Source organism: Prionailurus bengalensis, chromosome B3, assembly GCF_016509475.1.
Source record: "Prionailurus bengalensis isolate Pbe53 chromosome B3, Fcat_Pben_1.1_paternal_pri, whole genome shotgun sequence".
NCBI lineage: Eukaryota > Metazoa > Chordata > Mammalia > Carnivora > Felidae > Prionailurus > Prionailurus bengalensis.
The window spans coordinates 130,239,544-130,257,186 of NC_057355.1; positions in this window are offsets into that span (position 1 = coordinate 130,239,544).

Sequence of the window (17,643 nt, forward strand, 5' to 3'; positions counted from 1 at the left end):
GGGAGTCAGAAGTGCCTGGGTGCGGAAGACTCTAAGTGTGCTTTTTCATCTTCTTTAATAACATCCAAGACTTTCCATCTATTTGATTAAATTTTCACTCCCTCTTTCTCTCATCTCCCTTCCTCCTTCCCTCCTCTTTCTTTCTTTCTTTCTTTCTTTCTTTCTTTCTTTCTTTCTTTCTTTCTTTCTCTTTCTTTCTTTCTTCCTTTCACCTCCCTCCTCCCTCCTTCCTTCCCTTTCTTCCTTCTTTTCTTTCATCCTTCCTTCCTTCCTTCCTTCCATTCTCTCCCCCCCCATATATGTCTCTCTCTCTCTCTCTCTCTCTCTCTCTCTTTTTATGTCAAGAAATGTCATTTAGGGAGCCTAGTGGTTTCTTTTCTCTTAGCTATAGGTGGAAATAGGGAGCATTATTTCTTTCGGTAATGGTAGCTGTCTCCGTTGGATGGTGCTCCTCAGTTTTGCTTAAGTTTTTGCCTCAGTAAAATAGGTTACGGGTTTCTAGGTATTAGGGCCGATAGAACTGCGAGACACATTTGAAAATGGACATAGTATACAAGTTGTCTATATCAAGTACACTAGGGGAAGTTTAATTAAGTTTAATTAAGAAAGCATTAAAATATTTAATAATAACTTATAGACACACACACACACACACACACAAACATTTAAATGAACAATAATTTGCCAGTCTTTTCATGTAGGGCCCAGGGTTCCATCTGCTTATGGAACTTACTGGATTCCTGTTTTCTTCCCCAAATGCAGCAACTCTGATTTCCAGTTTGCTTTCTTATAGTGCACTTAAAACATTCAGGCACGAGGAGAGTAATCGGAGTGCAAAATCATCACAGAATTTTAAGATTCTGCTCTCTCCATATTTGTCTTCCCTAATGTGCCAGCAACTTTAACTGACTTGCTATTGAATTAAAAAAAAAGCCTGTTTTCATATTCAACCATGTTTTCATATGAGTAACTCCCTTTTTGTACTTCTGTTTTATTGCTTTATAGAATCTTTATTCTCGTGTAACTACAGTACAAAAGCACCCGTAGCATAACATGGTTGGGAACTCTTGGTAGGCATAGAGCTCGAGAGTCAAGAGTGTGTGTATAGATGCTAGACGAACACTGAGCCGCCACTAACATCCCCTGTGCCACTGTCGCAGTCAGTGAGGGTACAAATCATCTTCGGGTATGTTGATAAAATCTCATATTGGTAAGGAACTTTCTGCTACACGTATCCCAGCTACTATATATCTAAGATGCGTAACACTCAGAAAATTAAACGTTTAACGTCTCAATACCTACATCGCTAGAATGGCAATATAATAATAATAGTTATCACATAGGGTTGCCGCGAGAATTAAATGAGTTGACGGATCTCACAGTATGCACTTCACAGTTTTACAAGGCTCTCAGCACATGCTAGCTATTATTATTCTTATTTCCATGCTTGGTATTCTTACTTCCAATCTATGGAAGTATTTCTCAAACTTTTTTTTTTTATTGCCCTCCCCTGAAAAGTTGCCTAGATTTTTTCTTTTCCTGAAGACCCCCTTCCCCCCTGACATTTTAATACTGCAGACATTCAGTATGTCTGTTCGTGTAGTGTGGCCACTGGAAAGCCCATAAACTATCATAATATCTAAGGATTTCTTCTCCTTTTTTCTGAGAACCAGTGTGTACTTGCCTTGGGGATGCTGTCCCCCTTGTCAAGAACGCATGACCTATTGTGTTTCAGGTGATTGTACTCCCCCTCTACCCAAGGCAGTGGGGCGCTGTGTTAGAGTGGGCATGGCTCAGGACATGGCTGAGCAAGTTGACCTGAGAGTCATGCTCACTTCCCCGCTGGATGTTCCCCTCCCTGAGACAGACACTTAGATTTGGGAACTGTTGATACAGACAACCCTGTAAGGAATTGAAGCACATCAATGATTTTTAGAGTCTGAGAGAGCAATTATAGTTAGACAATATACTTTTCTTAATGACCTCTTAGTAGCTTTCATTTTTTTTATTAATGTATTATCATCAAAGGTATGAAGTTGTTATTCATTTGCCTGAAAAGTAGGGGGGTGGATGGATTCTTGAAACTGCTGGGGCTATGACCATGGCACTTGAGAAAAGGTTTTCAGCTCCAACAGTGAGAAATGCTTAAGGCCTAGAAGCTGAGATTAGGTTCAGAAGGAGGTCCAGAGTGGAGGTCCAGAAGGAAGACTTTCCAGCGGTACGCAAACTCAAATCGCTTTGCAGTCCTGCTCTGAGAGTGAGACGTAAGTGAGCTCTTTCTTTCTTTCTTTCTGCTTTCTTTCTTTTCTTTTTTAAACATTTATTTATTTTTGAAAGACAGAGACAGAGTGTGGGGGCGGGGTGCGGAGAGACAGAGAGGGAGACAAAGAATCCAAAGCAGGCTCTAGGCTCCAAGCTTTCATAACAGAGGCCGACTCAAGGCTCAAACTTACAGACCGCGAGATCATGACCTGAGCAGAAGTTGGACGCTTAACTGACTGAGCCACCCAGGCACCCCTAGCGCGCTGTTTCTTAATCACCTCAGTTTACAATAGACTCTGGCATATCTTTCTTTTCTGCTGTGTGGTGAACTACTGTTGTAAGGTATCTCTCTGTTAGTCTACTGGAGCTGCCATAACAAAGTTCCACACACTGGGTGGCTGAAACCGTAGAAATTTCTTTTCTCACAATCCTGGAGGCTGGAGGTCTGAAATCAAGATGTCAGCAGGATTCTAAAGCCCCTCTCTTCAGCTTGTAGGTGGTCATTTTCTCTCTGTGTTCTCACATGGTTCTTCTGTGTGTATCTGTGTCCTGATCGCCTCTTCTTATAAAGACACCAGTCATAAGGGATTAGGGCCACGCTAATGACCTAATTTTAACGTAGGTATATCTTTGGAGTCTCTGTTTCCAGAGGTGGTCACATTCTGTGGTTCATGGGGCTATGACTTTAACACATGAGTTTTGTGGGACACAACTGAGTTCATGATAATCCACTACCTGTCGTATGTGGACATTCAGCAGTGAATTAATGAATGAACGGATGGATGAATGAATGAATGAGTTAATGAATGAATTTTTATTTTATTTTTGGCCATGTTTGAATTAGCAATTCTGTCCGTTCTTGTGAGTTATTAGTAAGTTTCTTAAAATGTTTATATTTTTATCTCTTCCACCCTGAAAGAGATAAAATTCCACGGCGGTGTTTCTGTTTTTTCAGTAGCTGTGCATAGTTGCTCTCTCCATGGTGACATTTCCTCTTGTCACCTGAAGGGCCACTGTCACCAGCAGCACTGCCCTAGACATTTGTGGGGCCCTGTGCAAGAGTTGGAGAGGGAGGCCCACCTCAGATTTAATCCCTTGAAAGTTATAAATATTATTAACAAATTGTTTAAAAAGTGTATACAGTTCTCCTAGGTGACTGGTCTGTCTTTTAGAGTGGCCTGGAAGGCCAGCCAGGTTTGACTTTAGAATTCTCACACTCCACCACATTCTGCATGGAAAATGGAGGTGCAGAGAAAACTGGTAGCAACCCTTTTCTCTTCCCTCAGGGGCTGTATCCTGAGCCCCAAGGGGCCTTGGGCACACACACCAGCTCTGCATTTCCCCCACCGAGACAAATCGGCCTGGAGGTGCCATAACCCTGGGAAGACAGATGCAGCTGAGAAGCCCATCAAGGTTCTGGGAGAAGGTTTCTGCAACCTGGGTACTCAGAGCATAGCCTAGAAAGGGCTATATAGGCTCTGGACGGTCATGGCCTGTAGCCCTGTGCACACCGTGCCCCTAGTGGGAGGGTGCAGGGTGCACGTCTTGAGGGTGATGCTGTGGTCAGTGGTCAGTCTCAGTTCTTTGAGGAACTCGCCTTGGTTTTGAAATTATTGCCATGTTCTGACTTCCCTGAAGAGGGAGCAAGAGAGGGGACAAAACAGTCTGAGGAAACATTAAGGTCAGGGCTTAGCCACATCCAAAGGAGGCTAATGGAGGGGGGTTGTTGCACCTGAGAATCAATCCCTCCATTAAGTCCTGATCATAAATCTCCAGCTTCTGGCCTCACAAGTCCCACGAAAGACGGACTCATTCTTTGTAAAGAGATTTGGGTCTAGAAAGTGTGAGCAGATTTCCAGTGGAAGCTGACAATGCCTGGGTTCCTGCACCCTCACCCTGAGTGGGGTCCACCCTTGCCTGAGGGGAGCAAAGCAGCAACCCCAGCACCCCCTTCAGGTGAGACAGAACAGCCTCCATGGAATGATGCAGCCCCGCCTCACCCTGGACAGCACTGGCAACTTTTTTGTCACTAGGGTCACTAAAAGCCACTTTTTCAAATTATCTAGGGTTATTTGCCTGGCTGTGCTCCTAGCTTCAGAAAACCAAATAAATAAATAAATAAAAAGCCAGTGTTTTTCCTCACCACACAGAATAATTTATAGTAGGGACCAATTTACTTGCTAGGGAACAGCAGGTAGTCTGTGCCTTTCCCAGTGAAGGGGACATTATGCTAAGCAGGGTGGCTGGCTTCAGTGCTGAGGAGAGAAGGGGAGAGACCCTTCTAATTAATTATGTGGCTGTCTTTCCCCAGCATGGGTACCTCACTTTGTCTTTTAAGTTCTTGTTTAGTCAAAGCTGTATTTCTTTTATTTATTTATTATTTATACTTCATCTATTTCCAAAGAGAATTTGAGACAACTGAAAAATGGTGGAGGGGGGGTGGTGGATTTGTCCTGAAGCAGGGCATTTAAAGAGAAACTTCTGACAGAAGAAGTACGGAGTTTACTTTGCCTCACTGAGCCCCTCTTCTCCATCGCATTTTCTGTTCTACTTTATCCCTTCCCCCCAAACTTCTTTCAGCTTTTTGCTGTAGAGATTCAGGTTGTCTCTTTTGATCCTTACCTTCTCTCACTGTACCCTCTCTGTTTTAGTCTATTTAATTGTAGGCTTCCCATTGCCCTGAGAATAAAATCCAAAAGGCTTGCTAAAGCCATGAGACTTTGTGTGACCAGGATCATCAGTGGCCCTCTGTTCACTCCACTCCTCACCAAATGCCAGCCACATTGGTCTTGTAGTTCTGGGAAGAGGTCAGGCTCTTCCTCCATTGATCTTTGCTCCTGCCCTTACTATGCCCAGAGTGTTGTTAGCCTCTCTCTTCTCATGGACTGTCCTCCATTTTCCCAGATGCCCCATTCATTACAACTCTTCATTCTTTGGGAATCCCATTCTGCAAAATGTCATCCATGACCTCCATATCTAAACCTACACCTATCACCCACACTGATATTCTCTGTCACCCTTCTTTCTTTCCTTCATGACATTGCTCACTATCTTAGCATTTATAGTCTCATGTTTATAGTATTTTTTTCTTTTCTTCTTCCTGACCGTATTTTTCATCTTTGTATCACAAAGATCCCACACTGTGCCAGGCACATAGTATGTAACCGCTCAACAATCGTTTGATGAATGAATGAGTGACAAACACTAGCTCTAGGAAAAGGTCAGATATCCTTTACTTGATTTAGAATGTTTGCCAAGAATGTTTGGATTTCTAGAGAGAGTATATTCTAATCCAAAGGAATTGGTTTATATTTATAAAATTTTAAGCATTAGGGACCTGGTGAGGAAAGGTTTTTGAGGAAACCACATCACGTTAAGTGGCTGCCCACTCAAAGAGTGTTTTTCTTTGACCTATTTCTTGAATGTTTTGTCTCAGAGAGCAGACCTGCCATTTAAGATGTAATACTTTAGAAGATAAGCCTTGTTAGAACAATCATAGTATTCCCAAGGGTCTGAGGGGGCATATTTTAGTCAAGAATGAGAGTGTAACTAAGGAAGCAATGAGTAATCTGATCTAATTCCATACATATGATGTGTTGAGACTCATCAGACTCAATGTTTTAAATTTGCTTTATCATCCCAAACATCCTGTTACTCTCTAATACTTGAGTTTGTAATTTTACTTAGAAGTGAAGATTGGAACTCTTTCTTGTACAACTATCAAGTAACTGAGACAAAGATGAAAAAACAGCCCAAACTGTCTTCTCACATGATGTGTGGGTTAGAGTTACTGGGACCATCGTTTAGCTGTGTTGCTTCCCTCTGGTGGCAGCTTTGTGTACGTGGGCTTGGTGGGCAAGCACTGAGTCAGACTGTAGTTTGCTTTTCCTAAAGGAAGGAAGGAAGGAAGGAAGGAAGGAAGGAAGGAAGGAAGGAAGGAAAAGGAAAGGAAAGGAAAGGAAAGGAAGAAATCATCATGTTCTCCTGGTGTCTGTGTGTGTGTGTGTGTGTGTTTGCGGTGGGGAAGGCACTGTTTTTAAACAGAATTAAGTGATTGAAAATGATTGACAGCATGTGATTAAGAAAAGACAAACTTTTCTGCACTTTGGATAAAGTTTGAAGTCTGCAGTGCTCACAAATGAAAGCAGTGCTCTGACTGTGTATAATAAACCTGTAAAAGATCTGCTCATATGTTTTAATTCCCCTTTGTTTGGAAAACATATCTTAAGATTCATTCAAATGAGAAAAGCTGCCAGTGTCGATTTTTTAAAGATAGCTTTTAAAATCTGCTGTGCATTTTTAATATTTTCCTTTGAATTATTCCTTTTCTGCAGTGTGAAACTCACACTGGACACAGTACCAATGGTTCTCATCTGGGGTTTAATTTTAAGTCTTGGAAATCACTTGATTTTATCCCATATCTGATCATGCTGCAGGGGTCGGGGAGGATGCCCTTGAGAAAAGGAGACGGTCAAGGAAAGGAAATAATCATTCTTCTTTTGTTGCTTTTCCCCTCTCATCGCTCAAATCGAGAAATACCCCCCTGAACATAGCCTGACACTTCAGCGTGACAGGTGTTCTGAAGATGAGAAGGTGCAACGTAAAAACTATTTATTCAGTGAGGAAGTTTTGCACCATTTACATTCAGAGCCATCCCTATGATACCGAAATAGGCTTGTGCAATGAATTTTTCATTTTTTAAACTCAAAACCAGATAACTCACCTGCAAATACACACTATGTAATTTCATTTCATGTGCCTAATCAATATCACTGACGGAAATCTGTATTCTCCTTGTGAAGGAGACAAGGTTTTCTGTTTCATTATGCATATTACATATGTGGTGCAATATTTCGGTGGGAAAATGGGTCATGTTTACATTTTTGGATTCAGTTTATTTTTTCATGAGCTTTTTTATAGCTCTCAAAGTTCCCGGCCTATTTTGTATGGATTGTAACTATGAGGAATGGTAAAGGGGTAAGCAATTAAAGCACAGTTGAACTGTCACACTGAAATTTGTGTAAACATTTATAAGCTGTTGGCATTATTTGAGCACAAACATGTATTTTTTTATTTTATTTTATTTTATTTATTTATTTATTTATTTATTTTTTTTTTTTTTGCAGTAGACCATAAGGACTTCCCTGAATTCGGGTCAGAATCATAGAACTTGAAGTATTAGGTATCTAAGGTGATCATCATGCCTTTCATCAAACCAAGTTTGTAATAATGGGCCAGACTGACCCCATTTCAGTTGATAAGAGCACAGAATTTGATATTATGTTACAAAACAAGTATAGTGCTATGATAATTACAGTTACTTTCTAGTTGCATGATTTATGCCTTTTATTAAGGTCGTCTAGTTTCTTTGTATTTGAAGACTATTCATCTGTCTCTCTGTCTGTCCCTCAATCTCTCTGGGTAGGTTAGTATTACTTAAAAACTTTGAAGCCGTTTCTGAAATACTATCTTGGCGATTTCTTATGAGACCTCAGCCTGAAGATGTCAACGAGGTTTTACAGCCTGCCTCTTCAAACAAAGTGATCATCTGAAGGTCGTTCTTTGATTCATCATTTATTCTATAGACCCTTCTTGAATATCTGCCATGTGCTGTTGTAGGTCCTGGGGAAACAAGAGTAAACAAAAGATGTCTGAACTCTGCCTGTGTGAAGCTTACAGGGAGGCAAGACATGGGTTGCTTCTAGCAAGGCTTTGCAACTCATGACTGAGTTCAAACTCTGTCCTTGTCTTCTATCTGCTGATGGGTCTTGGAGAAGCTCCATAACTTGGAGCCCTGTTCCCTCTGTGGGAGTAGTAACAGTACCAAAGTATTGCTTTATTATGAGTCAGTGAATGTAAGTTTCTTAAAAAGTCTGAAATTGCAAATGCTAAGTTAGAAATGCTCTTAAAACACTTAATAGGTAAATCAGGTGGGTGTTTGCTTGTACAGGTCAGGAGCTAAGAAGACAGAAGGTTTTAGACTAGTCTTTTCGATTTACAACCCCAGGGCTGATTGTTGACATCAGTGAGACACGCTTGTGTGAAGGTAGGAGCAGGAAACAGTGTGGAATGTGAAGATGGGTAGGAGGTGAGAAAACAGAGATATCAATTATGGGCTATTCTTTCTAGAGGTTTGGATCAAAGTCAGGAGAGAAATAGGGCAACAGCTGGAGGGAGAATTTGGAGTCAAAGGGATGTTTTTGGTGGAAAATATCAGAAATATGATTGACAGCAGATCCAGTCTGAGACAGAGAGGTTGCATACACAGGGAAGGAGCACATAGAGTTACATTCTAGAGAAGCCTGCAGGGCAAGGGCTCCACAGGAGAGACAGAGTCGTCAACCACTAAGGAAAAGAAAGTGGGTGCAGACACAGATCAGCTCAGATGTTTGGCAACAGAAAGACATGGGAGATCCTGTCTGATGTCTTCTGCTCATCTTCAGATGAAAGTCAGGTTGTCTACTGAAAGGGAGAGAAGTTAGGGAATCTAAAGGAGAGGTGAAGACTGAAGCCTTCTTTGAGAAGAATGAGAGACAAGTTTTCCAGAGAAGTTTAACAGTGTTCCTCGATTTGGTGCAGTCTCACTGTAGGCTGGTGATTTCTTATTTAAGGTAGACCTCATCTGTGCTATTAGGTGACTTTCTCTGGCGAGAACCTGAAACTCGGGCAGGCACAGGGGAGATTGGGCTTGTGATTGGGTGGCTTTGTTTGCTTGATTGGTGCAATGAAAGAACAGAGGGAAAGAGAACTCTGGGTGTTGGCAGAAAGATTTTTGAAGTGCAGATTGTACACCCTAAGCCAATAAGGAGGAGAATATAGTGGGAAGAGCACAAATTTTTTTCTGTTCTTCTTTCTTTCTTTCTTTCTTTCTTTCTTTCTTTCTTTCTTTCTTTCTTTCTTTCTCTCTTTCTTTATCACAGAAACTGAGCTGGGATTCTATGGCTAGGATTTGCTACTATTTGAACTTGAGTAAGCCACAGATTTCTCCAACCTTGTTTCCTCATTTGTAAATTCAGGATAATTATGACTTATTTCTCACCGCTCTGTATTTCACACTACTAGCAGTGGTTAACACTCAGTGGGTATTTGAATAGTTAGCTGAATTTAAACTCAAGTTGGAAATGCACCAAAGCCTAAGACTACATAAAGTGATTATAGTTATTTGCTTATTTCTTCTGTTGAATTACCAGGGACTGTATAAAAACAAGCTCAAATCTCTTGTTCTATCCCAACATAGCTTGCCTCTCAAAAAAAAGGGGGGGGAGGGGAGGAGGGAAGAAAAGAAGATGACTTCTCATTTCCTCCCCCTCCCCCCACTCCAGATGAATGCTGGCAGAGTGCCTTTGGGGATATGACTGGCTGGAAGACAGCTTGGAAAGGGACATAAGTATTCAGAGTGAGCCCTGCATGTTTGGATCATAGGGCAGAAGATACAAGAAATATTTCAAACTTTATTTTTTTAATATATTTTAAGTGTTTATTTATATCTGAGAGAGAGAAATAGAGAGATAGTGCATGAGCAGGGGAGGGGCAGAGAGAGACAGCGACGGAATCTGAAACAGGCTTCAGGCTCTGAGCTGTCAGCGCAGAGCCCAACACAGGGCTCGAACTCATGAGTCCAAGTTGGATGCTTAACCAACTGAGCCACCCAGGCGCCCCAGAAAACTTTCAGAATTTCTGGAGTCAGGTGTTCCAATGGGATTGCTTAGGAACAATCTGTTGCAGGAAAAACAAAAAACAAAAAACAAAAAATGCTGATCTAGCAAGATCTTTCGTAAAATTACTCTATGTTAGATTACTGATCTCACTTTCTACAGATTTTTTTCCCTTAGAATTGAAGGAATTCTTGACACGTATCATCCCGAGTGATTAGTATACATAAGGTGGCCATGTGTTGGGTAGTTAGGGACTAGCTTTATTCCTTCAACAGCTTTTCCCACGGTGGCCCCACATGAAGACCTTTTGAGCTCAAGCTGTAGAATGTGGTGACAGCCAACTTGAGATTCTTTGAGATAAAGTAGGCACGGAAGCTTTGCTGTCTGTTTTGCTACCATCCTATCAGTAGTCATCAAGTCCTTTAGACACCTCCAGTCCTTGGCAACTCGATGCTGCTCATCAGCTGAGCTGCAGCTTGGTTTCCTACTCCTGGAGTCCTGGAGTCACATGGGGAGAACAGACACTGCGTTCCCTGGCATAATTACTCTGTATTTATGCACCAGTCCAGCTTAGAGGTTTCACTCACTTCAGATACCAGGCTACTGATAGCTTTGTATTTTTAAGCAGTGGGAGAGGCTTTAGTTTTTGCACGTTGGCTTTAATACCATCGTAACTAACACCAGTCATCAAATCATACCAGTATCTAGTATTTTCTTATGGAAATTTTATAATACCATCCTCTGTTCATACCATCAATATGGCTTCAACCAAATGACTTCATCTCTGTAGACTTCATTTGAGGTTCATATACATATCTCCTAAGGGTTGTTGTGGGATTACATGAAATGAAACATATTAAAATGCTTTTGGAATTGTAAAGAGCTTCATGCGAAGAGTTATTTGATCTGACATAAACTGATACTCAAACACGGGGCTCTGTCATAGATATATTTCTAGTAACTAGTTCTCTGCCTGGCAGGGAGTGAGGCGCTCCCCACGTGTTTGCTGGGCTGTACTTGGTGCTGATCAGACCACAATGAGTCTTGTCTTCCTTTATGGGCAGCACATACCAAGAAATGGAGGCATCAGCATTGCTAAGATTGTGAAGCAAATGAAAGAAATGAAACATTGACATAGGAAAGATCTGAGAGACCCAGTAAATGTCTCCGCATATTTGCAGTATTGAAACATGGGAAGATGTATGTGTGTATCTCCAAAGGAAAGAACTATGATCAATGAATGAAAAAGGAAAGTGAAATGTCATGGATTCCAAAGAACCAACTCTTTACTCAATTAGGGACAGAAATTCCCAGTTCAGGAGGCTGTGTGTTATGGTTGCTGTTTTCATGTTATTTTATTTTCTTAAGTTTATTTATTTTTGAGAGAGAGGCTGCAGGAGAGGGGCAGAGAGTAGGGGGAGAAAGAATCCCAGGCAGGTTCTGCACCATCAGCATGGAGCCCAACGTGGGACTTAAACCCATGAACTGTGAGGTCATGACCCAAGCCAAAACCAAGAGTCTGACACTTAACTGAATGAGCCACCCCAGCACCTCTATTGCTGTTTTTTAAAGCTAAAAATGAGTGTGTGTTTATATTAGATATTAGATAACACTTGAAATGATTTACAGCTCTACAAAAAGTATGAGAGAGTAAAACTGCCATTTTCTCCATTTGACAAGTGAGTTAACTGGGGCCAAGGGAGGTGAAATGTTGTGCCTGAGTTAGCACAGCTGGCAAGGAAGAAAGCTATCCAGGTCACATATCCCCAGAGCCCAACACAGTTCGTTGAGTGCCTACTTGGGACTCTTAGTTGCTTTATATTCATTATCTCTAGTCTTCCCGACAACATTGTGAGCATGGCTTAATATCCTCTCTTGAGATGTACAGAGTGAGATTGAGAGAGTTCAAGTCAGGTCTCCATCATCATGCTTTTGAAGTGTGGCTGAGCTGAGGTCAAAGCCAAATTCTGACTTATCCCAAACCCTTTGTTCTTGTCATGCCACCACACCTACAGTTCCACCTCTTACAAGCCAATTTGATCCAAAAAAGAGAAAAATCAGTTGTCTCTATGCCTTGAAAACAATTCCCAGTAGTGGTATCTGGGTGGTTGAACTCAAAAGTAAATGATCATCAGATCCACCTGGGGAATATTGACAAAAGACAATGAACATCCTTCTTTGAAGGCCTATTAAACCCCACATCTGCAGGGTGGTACCGGGAAACCCTCTTTTTTCATCATCTTCCCGTAGTGTTTTTGATGGGAAAATCTGGAGCAAATGATGGGGAAAATCCATGTCAGAGATAAAAACATGAAACCAGCTATTTTCTAGGCCTGAAACATGAGGTACTCAGTATATATTTGTTTGACCAAATGAGTGGATGTATGAATGAATGAACACCTCTTTTGGAAATGGATTGAAAAATATATAGATGTGGGTTTTAGAGGGCTCCATCCTTTATGGACCCTACTTCTATCTTTATTGGTACTGTCTCAGTAAAATTCTTCTCTATTAGTGTCTGTTCACCACTGAGTTTAAAAACCATGAAGGCTAGGGGCACCTGGGTGGCTCAGTCAGTTGAGCGTCTGACTTCAGCTCAGGTCATGATCTCATGGCTCATGAGTTGGGACCCACGTCAGGCTTTGTGTTGACAGCTCGGAGCCTGGAGTTGCTTTGGATTCTGTGTCTCCCTCTCTCTGCCCCTTCCCCACTCACACTCTGTCTCTGTCTCTGTCTCTGTCTCTCTCTCTCTCTCTCTCTCAAAAATAACCATTAAAACAAAAACCAAACAAACAAGCAGACAAAAAAACATGGAGGCCAGTCTTACATCCAGACATGCAGATTTTAATGGACCCAAGGAATGGTCAGCAGAAGCTCCCCAGTGGATGAGGAACAGAGAATGGCAGTAATGAATTTGCCCTCAAAGTTTATGTATTTGGGTTTTTAACATTGGTTGTGTGTTCTCAACTTATTATTTGAACCAACTGCATTGGAAACCACATGGGGACAACTCTTCAGATGCATTAGAGAATTTTATGCTTGCTGGGAGAATAGCTCTTTTTTTTTTGGAGGGGGGTCTCCAATTTTAATGTTTTCAATCCTAGACTGACTGGAGCCAGGAAATTGTCTACTGTTTACCTAAAGTGTTTTCTTTCTTTCCTTCCTTCTCTCTTCTCCTCTGTCTCTCCCTCTTCCTTTCTTTCTTTCTCTTTGTTTTAGCAAAGAAAAATATTTGTCTATTGAGAAACTTCAAGGAGCGTGGTTGAGGATCAGTGAAGGAGATGGAAAAATTGTTTCAAGTTAAGGGTGGCTATTGTTTTATTTTCCCCCAAATTCCTCTGCTAATCCCCACATCTTGCCCAGCTAACTATAGCATTCTCCTGACTGTTGTGAGAGCAGTATTTATAACCTATCTTCAGGAATGTGGAAATGTGCACAAGATCTATAAACGGCTTTAGTGTTTCCAGATTGTAACAGAGACATTTGTAGTATAGTTAGGCCTATCGATTCTGCACCTGTGTGTCTGATTTCAAGCACGAATTGCCTAATTCCAGAAGTGCTAAGTCCCCGGTACCCCGGGAAATTTTGCAGAGAATCTCTCTTCAGGTCAGCTTTCTCATTCACACCAGTTCCTTTACTGCACTGTCTTGTCACAATCCAGCCAATGCTGAGACCATTAAGATTTTATTAGGTTTGTCCTGGTGTCACTATATTATGCAATCGGCAGTGCCTATTGACAACTCTTATTTTCTGTACTATGATTTTTATAGTCTGAGTTTATTAAGCGCTCCTGGAATACAGGCTCCTGGAATTAATTAAAAAAAATCTTCCTAGGCAGCACTGGGAGAGAAACACTTTGCTGAAAGCTTTAACATGATTTATGTGCTTTGAGTCTCAGTTCCTATGAAAAGAGTTGAATTAAGGTAAAGTAGCCTAGAATAACTGCTGCTCTTACTGTCAGCTTTACCAGACTGGCAGGGCCAGGGTCTTGATGTCTCCAAAGAGCATTTGTTGCGTGTTGATTTACACTCAGTCTTTTGAAACTGTGTTTGCTACTTTCAGTGAAAATTCTTCTTTTTCCTTAGCACCTTCCACTAAACCGTTCTTCATAATCGCTAGTTTCCTGGAAAGGAAGCATACTCAGTGCATTATTCAAATAAATAGGAAAGGGGGAAAACATTGCCCCCAGTATTTGAAACGCCTCTTGTAAAAGCAAAACCTTTTATTCCTAATATTTAGAGACTTATAGATGGAATAGGCTAAAGACTTGGAAACATGGGCTTGTTTCTTACCTTCTGGAAACTGGACTATCTCAGGGAGAAGTAGGCAGAGTTGGGGAAGGTGCGTTGCCATCCAAGTTTTGTTCCTTCTCTTAGCTGGGCTGAGTTTTACCTCTTGATCCACCTTACAACCTGCTTGGTTCCTTGTGCAGCACTTTTTGAATCTCTTCCCTTTCTTGTAACTTTTAATCCTTCAGATCATTACATAGACAGTCTTTGTCCTGCAACGTTTTTCCTGATACCCCAAGGACTAGGTGAGAGCTCCTTACACAGTACCCTAAGTTTAGAACTCCTTATACAGTACTGTAATTCCCTGCTTGTTCATTTCTCTCCCCTGACTTAATCAAGCTCATGAAATCAAAACCCACATCGCTTCCGCCTAAGAGTGTATCTTCATTCTAATGCCCAGGCCAATAAATATTGGTTGAATAAATGAATGAAAACCATGGGGCATTTTCATGTTTTTTTTTTTTTTTTTTGGTGTCCATGGCAAGAAGAATTTTTAGGTTCTGTTTATTAGAAACCTATGTTTGACTTCTTCTATAAAATTAGAATAATAATGCTAACCTTCTAAGGTACTTGTAAGATGGTGTAGGTCAGTGATTCTCAATTGGGGGTGATTTAGTCACCCCAGGAGACATATATTTGACAAGGCCTGGAGACATTTTTGGATGTTCACAGAAGCTCCACCACAGAATCATCTGGCCCAAAATATCAGTAGTGCTGAGGTTGAGAAATCCTGTAGTATACAAAAATGCATAGAACTTGAAAGGTTCAAAGCGATTTTATTTTGCTCTACACGTTGGAGTTCACCTCTTTGGACAACCTAAATATTAATAATTACACAGAGAATAATAGTTTATATTTATTATGTTCTTGTGGGCATCAGGCAACATAAAAGCTTTTCACGAATACTATCCTATTTAATTCTCTCAAGAATACTATGAGATAAGAACTATTATTACTGTCATTTTTCAGGCGAGGAAAGGAAGGCATAGAGTTTAAGATCCTGCAGCTACTCTGTGTCAGAGGTGGGATGAAAAGTCAGGGGCTATGCTTTTGACCATTATACTGTACTGCCTTCTCTATGGATGGAGTCTCCAGCTTAAGGTCTAAAAGGATTTCTGCCCTCAGTATTCGGTAGGAATTCACACTGAAAATATGGAGGAAATTTTAGCCTATTTAATGAAAAAAAAATGTCATCATTGCCTACATGTTTGTAATTTTACACTTGCACTAATTTGAACAAAGATACAGTATACTGGCTGACATAATATAGGCTGTCGTTGATCCAAGGATTACAACAAATCTATTTGATGTAATTTTGTGGGATTCCGAAGAAGCTCAAAGAAAACCCTGAGAGTTTGTTTTCATTTAGAATTGAACTTGTCATAGCTGATCAGCACATGGTGATCTCGATGGGACTTTTCTCCTCTTAAGGTGGATAAGCAGTGACAGTTTGCCCCATGTAATCCTATTAGGAGATTTCTTCAGGACCACATCCTCTTCTTACGTAATTATAAAAGAACCACTCGTAAGGAGAGTTCAGAGGCCAGAGAGCAAAGCCTGGGGCAAAGGATTGGCTGATGGGGCTTTTACTGTTCTTACGGAAGACACAGTTCAGGCAAGTGGAAAATCTACAATTTGAAAGCATGATAGTGTCCCGGTCTGTACTGAGTACTTTGCTAAGCTCCCAGTGATTATTAACTTTGAGGCTGTTAGCTGAGGAACTTTCCAAATAATTCTGTCATCCTCAAGTATCGGCTAATTGTTTCCAGGGCCTTAAAACTTAAACTGTAAACTCAGTTAAGAAACATCTATTCTCTTTATTTAGGAACTTAGAACCCTGGGGTAGCTGGTTTTCTATCTTAGGAAATTATTGTGTGCTACTATCACATGTTGAAGATACTTGTGGAATGCTAAAAGATGTGTTAGGTTCTATCCTTTGGTCTCACTTTCTTGCCTCCTGTGAAGATCAGATGCTAATAACACCAAACAAATATTTCTTCTTAAATAAATCATGTTTTGTAAAAGTGGGCTCCCCTGATCACAAGTAACTTTGCAAGCCCCTACAGGGCATTAGTGCCTGTCATGCAGACATGCATTTTCAAGGGTCTGTTGGGGCCAAGTAACACATATGGTATAACCATTGCACTACTCCACCTCCAAGATGTCATTTATACATAAGATGTCATTTGAGACTGTCTCCGGGGGACAAAAGTGATGAGTATGCCTTATGCTTTCACTCTTCTTGAAGAGTCATTGGGCATCTTCTTCCATTTATTTTATATTTAATAAATTAAAATATTCAAATGATTAAGTGTTACTGCGTTTAGGGCAATGCCTCTCAAATTTTAACGTGCACACCCAGGTTCTTGCTAACGTGCAGATTCTGCCTTTCAAACAATTTCCCAGCTCAAGCTCATGCTACTGGACCAAGATCACACTTGAATAGCTAGCTATTAGGGAGCATTGAGATGGCTTAAAAATTTGAAATCTGAGCTTAAGGATGATGTCAGGCTGATGGCATTAAACTAATTTTCCCTATACTATCCTTGGCTGTATTATAAATTATTCTTTAAGTTATATAGGGAGATTTTTGCTGGGTTGGAGGGATGGCTCCTGTCTAGTGGCAAAACATATATTTATTTGTACGTTTTAACAAAGTCAATAATGTTTGATTTTTAATAAAGTATCATATCTCAATCTGTTTTGGCGTGGAGAAAACTCCCTGTATCTCCCCTTCCCTTTTTAAGGTTTTTGAACAACAAAACATGAATTTTACTGTTTCAGGTCATCAGTGGCATTTTTTTAGGTGGTTCACAATTTTTTTTTTTAAGTTGTAGAACAAATTTACAATATCCTTGACAGTTAAACAGCATTTGCGGTGTTTTTTTTTTTCTTTTTTAATTATGTTTCTAAAGATAGCTAAGGGAACAATTTCAAAGAGTTCCTCTGTGCTTCCAGATATGAGTTGTTTCAATTTCTGTCTTTTGTTGAGAATGAAGAAACTCATAGCTTGCCATGTCCTGTCATGTTGGCTTATTTTGTAAGGAAATAAAATCTGGCACCTTTCAATTATCTGCTTTACCTCTCTGATCTAAAAACAGATGGAACACATCGTAGAGCAGGGAGGCATGATTACTATCTGTGTATTACCTTGACTTCCCCAACTGGGTCTTCTATTGTTTCAAAGTGTGCTAAAGGTCTTTCTTTAAAGCAGGAAAAAAGGGGTGCCCGGGTGGCTAAATTGATTAAGCATCTAACTCCTGATGTCAGCTCAGGTCTTCATCTCAGAGTCATGAGTTCAAGCCCGGTACTGCTCTCCACTCTGGACGTGGAACCTACAAAAAAAAAAAAAGGTAGAAATAAACACAGATGGGAGGAAGGGGGTGGTGTTGAAAAATACCTTATTCCCAATCATGAGTGTGGCAACTCTCAAATCT